Source organism: Cervus canadensis, chromosome 23 (assembly GCF_019320065.1).
Source record: "Cervus canadensis isolate Bull #8, Minnesota chromosome 23, ASM1932006v1, whole genome shotgun sequence".
Classification (NCBI taxonomy): domain Eukaryota; kingdom Metazoa; phylum Chordata; class Mammalia; order Artiodactyla; family Cervidae; genus Cervus; species Cervus canadensis.
In genome coordinates, this window is record NC_057408.1 from 49,652,588 (window position 1) to 49,661,313 (window position 8,726).

Genomic DNA, 8,726 nt, shown 5'->3' on the forward strand with positions numbered 1-8,726 from the left:
TGTCTATATGGTTTTCATGTGCATTTCTTTATTAATAATGTTGAATAGAGTGCTTTCTTCTGTCATCCTAATAATCCAAATGCAAATATTTTCACCCATTTTGGGGGGCTTGTTTTCTTGTTTCTTGGGTCTTTTTTTTTTTTTGCCACACTGGCCAGCATGCAGGATCTTAAGTTCCCTGACGAGGAACTGAACCTGTGCCCCCTGCAGTGGAAGTAGGGAGTCCTAACCACTGAACCACCAGGAAAATCCCCACCCATGTTAATTAATTGAGAAGTTGGAAATTATCTGGCTTCCAGATTTGTTTTCCTGGATCCATATGTTTTCTTTAAAAGGTATTGTGTGTGTTAGTTGCTCTGTCATGTCCAACTCTTTGTGACCCCATGGACTGTATCTCTCCAGTCTCCTCTGCCCACGGAATTCTCCAGGCAAGAACACTGAAGTGGATTGCCATTCCCTTCTCCAGGGGATCTTCCCGATCCAGGGATCAAACCTGGGTCTCTCACACTGAGGGCAGATTCTTTACCATCTGAATTTACTGCCATCACTTAAATTCATATAAAAATATGAATTTCCAATTCCACTTGAAAGAAATCAAATGATCTGGTTAACAGTGACATACAGGGCAAACATCAGTGCAGCCTTAGAAATCATGCCACCTTCAGTCTTTCTTGCCCACCAGAACTCGGCATACCCTATTATTTTACAGGTGTCCTGCTTCACTCAGGCAAACTACCTGCTCCAAGGCACCTGAGTTTACAATTCCTGCTCTGAATCACATTCTGAGAGGTTAAAAGGTGAATGATAACAGCTAACTTTCATTTCATACTCAGCACGCAAAAGTGATGTTATATTTCTGGATTATCTTACAACTAACATTTAACAAGAAGAATACTATTCTAGGGATTAATTGACGTTTACTACTCCCAACGGGAGTGGGTCAGTATCAGAAATGTTGTTAAAATGCAGCAACAGGCCCCACCCCCACGATCTGGGTTGGACCCCAAGCATCTTCATCTAACCCCATGCTCCCAGCACAGCTCCACACTGGGACAGGGGTTCCTCAAAGACACGGACCCTCCTGGATGTGCAGTGATAATGTGTAATTATGACGACACATCGTGAACTCATACACCCTTTTCTTCTAAAACATGCCCACATTTATTAGTTCATTCTACCTTCACAACAATTCTACGCAGAAGGTGGATAATTAGAGCAGTCCTTTAATTGTTCATCCCATTTTACAGAAGAAAAGAAAGACACAAGAATTAAGAATCTCCTCTAAACACACAAGAAGTTCAAAGGGCCAAAGCAAGCAGGTTCCCTAACTCCTAACCTTGGTAGTATAGGCAAACACAGCAATCCAGCACACAACCCGAGCTTGTTTTCTATTTTTACCATAAAAATAGCACCATGCCCAGGAACAGAGAAGACCATACGAGATATGGTTCACAGCAACAAACATTTATCCAGTACCGATTAAGCGTTAATCTATGTTAATCACGCTTACAGTTTCTACTGTAGGGACTGTTGAAGACACTCAGAAAGCACAGAGATAAACTGAAAATAAAATCTGACACCACAGCCTTGAAAAGAGTGAATTCCCTATGTCAGAGGACAAAAGCAAAGGCACTGAAGGGGTGGCTGGTGGGGATAAACAGAGCCAGGCTGCAGAGAGGCAGCCCTGTGGGGACTTCACATCTGGACTTGGAGGAGCTGCTATCACCAGCCAGTCAAGAATGGGAGGCAAGGAAGAGCACACAATGGAAAGCCCTCCTGGAGCCCAGGAGCACAAAGAGCTGCTGTTATCCACGTTGGGTGTGTGTTTGCCAGAAATATCAGGGCTGCTGGAACTCCAGAACTAACAAGGGCATGCTTTTGTGGAGTCTAAATTACCTTGACTGTATAAGAACTCAAGTCAGAGGATGTAACTTCATTACCCACTGGTAGCCAAAAAATAACATGATTAGCGATCAGGAAACTTTCTCTCTCTGATCTTTTCGCCCCCCCATTTTAGGAAGCATTCCTAGCCAAAATCCACCAATTTGGATCACAGTAATGCTAATTAATAAAAATCAGTCCTTCGAGGGAAGAGAGGATTGCATTTTCACTTAAATGGGATTGATAGAGAACACTATCCATTCATTTTAACAGCCATATTTTTAAGAATAATGGATAAAATCCACCATCAATTGAGAATACAAGAAAACTACAACTAATCTGAAAGAAATCATTGGAAGATTTGGTTCACTCATTAGTGTTGTAACTGACCTGTCCTATTGGCCTGTCTTGTTCAGAATGGCTGAGGTGATGAAATTTCCACCTCTCCAAGTAGAAAACTGTAGCAATACAGTTGAAAAAAAAATTACCTCTCACCTCACAGAAAATCAAAGAAATGCAAATCAAAACAAACAGATACAATTTTACACTGATCAAATTAGTCACAATAACATAAATGTTTAAAATAAGTACACATAAATAAGTATAAATTTATGTAATCCTTCTGGAAAGTAATTTGGAGATTACAAGAAATCAGGAAATTTCCTAATGAAAAAAGAGCTAACATTTACATGTGTAAATGCTTTTTACATGTATTACTGCTTTTTTATCTTAACCATATCAAGAGCTATTTCTACACCTACTTTACAGATTAGGAAGCTCTGAGAAAATAAGTTACTTGCCCAATATTGCCCATAAGGGATGGAGCTATGTTTTGGACACAGAACCTTTAATTTTGGACCCCAACTATTTAGAACTACACTGTATTACCTCTCTAGGGAAACAATTTAAGTTTGTTTGTTTGTTTTAAAGAAGAAGGTCACATTCATAAGGGTAGCCATTATATTTTTTAAAAAACTGGAAAATCATGAAACAGAGAAAGAGCTAAGTAGATTATGATACAATAAACTAATTGTAAACAGTAGAAAGTAAATTATAGAAAACTATTTATAAAAAATCAGAGTAAACATGTACAATATGATAAAACATTTGTAAAAATACATATTCACATGGTAAGGATGGGAAGGAAGCTGGACAAAACCAAAAACAATTCCATCTTAGAAGAATTTCATTTCTTTTGCTTTTGTTAGTTTTGTCAATAAAGATTACTTTCAAAAAAAAAAAAAAGATTACTTTCAGCACCCTTACAAATCTAACCTTCTAGTTCATATTCTTATCACCCCAATTGAACAACTCCTAAAACTTCACTATAATGTACTTATATTACAGATATTCAAACTAAATATATCATATCCTTTGTTGTTGACTGAATCTTCAAAGTATGAGATCTCTTTCTTTAACAAGAATGATTTCTGTAATCGCCACTTACAGTGTACTTTTGAAACCCTTAACTGAGATGATATGTAGTGACTAAACTCACCTAACTCTTTTACTGTCATAACTTTGAAATCACTCCTTGGCTCCCTGCACCCCTCTAGGAATTTGCAATTGCAGGTGTCTTAGAGATTAGAAAAGTTTCCTACTAAGAACATGATCTCTAAGTGAATATTTATAAAGTCACTAAAATAGCTTGACTATAAGGATTATTCATATTCTAAATACTTTTGAGAATCGCTAATTAAATTAGGTAAAGTTCCTTTGAAGTAGGTCAATGAACTTTATTTCCACTTTACAAAGAAAAGTAAGAGTCTAGTAAGAGTAATTTCCCTAAAAATGGCACCATGAGCTGTGAAGAAAATTCACTCTCCTTAGCCATACAAGGTGATACACAGAGGGCCACTCAGGGTTCGACCTTTTTCAGTAGCATAAACAGACATTTTGTGGGAAAATAAAGTAGCTGTTCTCCAGATATCAATCTCATAAAAGCAGGAATGTTGTTTAAACATCTCAACTTCTTTATGAATCTACCATTTAGGATTTTTTTTTTTTTTTTTTGCCACTCCACTAATACTCACAGATCCAACTGGTTTATCCTTACCCAGTCTTAGGACACCTACAGAACTACCATTTTACCAAAAATCACAGAATTTTGGAGTTAGAATGAGGCTCAGAAGCCACATGGTTCAATTCCTTTATTTAACTGGGGGAGGAAACAAAAGCATTTCTTAGAAAGTCAGTTGATTTAGGTAGTTTATGGCAAATCCAAGCCTGAAACTAACAGATATGACCAAATGTCTTAACCTTGGCCTTCATACTATTGAAATTTTTATACTATCTCGTGTCAGCGGCAGTATTCATATGTCCTTTCAGTGTCTTCAGATATGTGCTGTGCTGGATAGAACAGCTATAGTTCTCATTCTCTACTTCATAAAGAGCTCCGAAATGGAAGAAAAATCAAAGATTATAAATAACAAAGCTTATAAAAACCAAAAGAAACTGGTGATGGAGGTAACCGTTTAATAGTTCTGCTTTGCACTGAATGCTTGTTCTAAGATTTTTAGCATTCTAACTGATAAGTGCCTTAGGCCAAATGAAAGGGTCTAACATCGTAAGTGAATATCAAATTAAGATTCATCACCACTGAGATGCAGTTCAGTCTTACATATCCAGTTCCTTTCATCCTCTATTTCCACAATGTAATTCCATTCTAACAGAAGGTTTATAGAAAGATGTACAACAGAGAAGAGTGGTTGCATCTGGATGGAGGGAGGACTACGGCATTAGGGGTATGGGTCTCTGAGACAGGGCATATTTTACACTGGTGTTTGAAATTTTCATCCTACGCATATAACTTTCCAATATTCATTAATTAAATCTTTCCCTTGAAACACATGCCTACATGCACGTAAATTCTAATACTATTTTAATAAAACAATTATTTAAATTTTTCTCTATCTGAAGTTTTCAGTATTGCGATTTGTAAAACTACATAGAGATATTCCGAAAGGGAAAAACAAACAAACACAGTTCCAAAACTCAAAAGAGAATTCCAGGATTTAAAGTACCCCTCCCCCGCAAAAAAAAGATGTACAGAGGAAGGGAAGGTTTCTACAAGGGGCATTTCATTCAAAAAAAAAACCTTTTGAGGACAAACTCTTCCCCATCTTTAAATAGCTAGATTTTTTAAAAATGAGATTTCAGTGGGATTTCCCACCTCCCGGGCGAGGTGGAGGGAGGACAAATTAAAACGTGGTTTCTGTCTTCTCCACCGGGGCCAGAGGGCCGCGGTGGTGAAGGACCTTTCATCAGTCACGCAACCGGAGGAAAGGAACCGATCGAGGAGGTGTTTCTCCGGGTTCCCTCCGCCCTCGCGGGCGAACCCGGCTCTGGACCGGACGTGGGCTCCGGCGGACTGATCCGCCCCATGAACTGCATCGGAACCGAGCGTTCCTTTTTCCCGGAAGACGGACTGAGGAATTGATGAACTTTAACAAACCGCCTCCGCATCCCTCGCGTCCCTCTCCATCCCCGGCCCTGCACACACCGCTCCGCGCCGTCCGCTCGCGTCAGGTCAGCTGTCAACACAACCCTTTGTGTCTCCGTCAGCACAAGAGGGGTCCCCAGCCCCTCACAGAGAAATTCGAACGTTGGCCGGAGGACACGCGCGCGCGCGCCCGTGGCCGAGTGACATTTCGTGCCGAGCCGCCCGGGCACCCCGGGCAAACGCCCGGCCATCGCCGGACGCTCCCAACTTTCCCCCCGGGGCTCGGCTCTCTCCATCCTCGCGCGTCACCTCAGTGCCTCCCTACCTGTCGCCCCCCACCCGGAGCCCGGGAGAACCCCCTCGGCGGCCCGCGGGCTCCAGGAGACGCTCCCGAGGGGCGCTCGCCGCCTCCCGCAGCCCCTCGGCTCGGGCTCCCTCTCTCCCGCCACAAAGGCGGCGGTGACAGGCCTCTGGCCTTGGGGCGCGGACCGCACGGGCTGGGTCTCCTCGTGAGGCTGGGGGCTGGCACGGGCGCCCGGCCTCGCCGCACAAACGCAGAGGCGCTCACGCCCCGCGCTCCGCCCGGCTAGCCCTCCGGAAAAAGTCAGCCGCGCGCCGGCCCGCGCAGGCAGGGTGTGCACAGCCCGCCAAAGGGCAGCGCCGGCGGGGCAGCGGCGCGCGCTCGCGCCGGGCGGGCCACCTCTCATCACCCCCGCCCCCGCGCCCCGCCGCCTCCCCGCGCCCCGAGTCCCCGCAGCCGCTCACCTGGCCCTGGCAGCGCGCGAGGACCGGGGGTGGCCCTCGCCTGGGTCGGGGCTCGTCTCCCCACCCCCAGCCGGGTGGCGGCGCCGCGCTCCGCTCGCTCGGCCGCGCTCCTCCGAGGAGCTAGCGCCGCCGCTGGCTGGCGTCTGTGTGTGCCGGGCAAGCCGGCCGCGCGCCCAGGTTCCTGGGGCGGAGCGAGGCAGCGGCCTCCGCGGCCGGAGGCGGATTCCTCAGGTGCGGCCCCTCCCGCTTCCCCCGGACCTCGGCGGCGGCGGGGACCCCCGGCCCCCCCCCGCTCCGCCCCGCCTATCGGCAGACCGCCCTTCCAGGCGCCCCCTTCCCTGACCCTGGCGGAGTGCAGTGGGGAGTGGGCGCGCGGACCCCCGCCCCGGGTGAATCCCCTCGCCCCGGGGGCTCGCGCCTCCATTCCCAAACTCGTACGGCTCCCGGGGCGGGACGTGTGTGGCCACTGCGGGGACGTGTATGTCCACTGCGGGGAGCGAGGGGTCTTCTCGGGAGGAGGACTGTCCCCCACAAACGCCCCCGGGGCGGCTGACGGGCTCAGCTGAGAAGAAAAATTATTTTCTCGCCGATTCCACCTTCATTCACAGAGTGCTTTCGCCTCGCTGCGGGATTGCTTTCTCTGTCCGCTGGACGGCGGCGAAAGGGCCCTAAGCGTGAGCTCGAAGTGGGCGATCGGGGGTCGAAACCCTTCGGCCTTTTGCTTGAAGTGGGGCTGGGGGGTGGGGCGGGGACGGGACGCGCACAAAACCCAAGTGACACCCGCCCTCCGCCCGGAGCTCCGGCCGGATCTTCCTGGACACCTCCCAAACAAGCATGCTGCCTCCGGCCTGCTCGCCCCGGGACCCGAGCCTTCCCGGGCCTCCAGGGCTGCTCCGACCGACCGCGGGGCCTCGACGGGGCGGCGGGGGCAGAGCTTCTGCAGAGATGCTTGGGCCCCGCGGTGACAGATGTGGCTCCATTCTTCACAGCTGGTGGGTTTTGTGATTAGAGCTGGAGCTCATTTATTTTTTAAACGATCATTGTGGCCAGAGATGGGCGATCAGACGCCTTTGCTGGATGGCCCACACTGGAAGAAGCCGCTCCAGGCTGGATGTGATGGGAGAGTCTAGCTAAAAGCTGATCTATTTGCCGTGCCTTTGGGGCCAGCATAGCCCGGGGTAGGTCAACCGATCGGTGGCTGTGGGGAACGGACCGCGGTGCCAGGCCCCAGGCGGGTTGGTTATCAGTCTCGAGAAGGTATTATTGTCAGTCACAGTTTAAAGACAGCTTCAATTAAAGCAGATCTCATACGATCTCTAAGTCAGTACGTTTTGTTTGCTCGTCTTGCCTTTTTTTTTTTTTAAGAACCGAAATGCATTTCCTCCTCCCTCTCCCCATTTCTCTTTTTGTCCATACAGAGGGGACTGACTGGAAGTCTGAAGTCACCAGACAATAACTCAAGGGATAGTTCAGTTGTGGCTTGCAAAAAGTAAGCGATTTGTTTGTGATTTGGATTTGTCTTCTCTTCCTCCTCTACTGGGAACACAAGCCCAAGTACCATTTTTTTAAATCGTTTTGTTCCATGTGGGAATAAGGACTAGATATGTTTTTTGCCTTGCTTTACAATTGAATCCTCATTGTCCAGTCTTTTAAAACACATAAGAACACTTTTCTTTGCCATGAGGGTAGGAGCCATGTCTCTCTCCGTCACGGTCTGTAATGCCACTGTCCTAGATCTTGCACACAATGCAGGCTTAGTGAATGAGATCAATGCGGTTTTTAAATAACTACAATACAGAAAGGTGCCGCTGATTAGCAGCATTAAAGCTCAAGGTATCAAACAGGAATCAAATGTTCACAAACTCAACTTGAGAACTGGCCATATATGTGGGAAAGATTGTGAGTAGAAACTTAAAATTTCAAGTTCACCTCCATGCATAAAAACTAAGCTCATGAGAGGTTAAAGCAAGTAACCATCTTTTGAAAAACCCAGTCTGTCACAGGGTTGGTAGAGTTGAGGAGGGAAACACCTTCCATTTTAAAGATAAGGAAACAGGGAACAATGAGCAGCTTTTATGTAAAACCACAGTGCAGTTTTCTCTTAGTTTAGTTCAAGGACCATTTGTTGAGCATCACACACACTAAACTCTGAAGATGTGAAGGTAAATTTGGCACAGTTGCTCAAGAACCTTAGACCAATATTACAGAACTCTGGTATTCATTCTCCATTCTTTCAACAAATATTTATTGAGCACCTACTGTGAGCCAGATGGCGAAGTGAGAGCTGGTAATTCATCAGTAAACAAAACAAGTCCCTAACAAGGTTAAAAAGTTAGTGATGGTAATCTATCTATATTCTGGAAGTTTGAAAATGTTTCAGTATCCCTTTCATTAAATAACACTCCCTTGCTTTGAATTTATTTGTGTATATGTCTTGTCTCCTTTTTGAGGTTTATGTATTCTTCCTCATGTCCAGTAGACTTCTGTGATTATAAAATATGACAGAATCAGAACTTCGCTGGTGGTCCATTGGCTAAGACTCTAAACTCCCAGTATAGGGGGCCTGGGGTTCTACCCCTGGTGGGGAAACTAGATCCCACATGCCACACTGAAGAGTTTGCATGCCACAACTAAAAAT

The 8,726-nt window shown here is 46.1% G+C and overlaps 1 protein-coding gene across 1 annotated transcript in view; it reads right to left on the reverse strand.

Annotated features, from left to right (window-relative positions):
* Window positions 1-6,195, reverse strand: part of GREB1L (GREB1 like retinoic acid receptor coactivator) — a 244,611-nt gene extending 238,416 nt beyond the window's left edge. Inside the window, exon 1 of the mRNA XM_043444069.1 lies at window positions 6,089-6,195. The gene's annotated coding sequence lies outside the window, so the exon portion shown is untranslated. The remainder of the gene's footprint in view (window positions 1-6,088) is intronic.
* Between the last annotated feature and the right edge of the window lie 2,531 nt (window positions 6,196-8,726).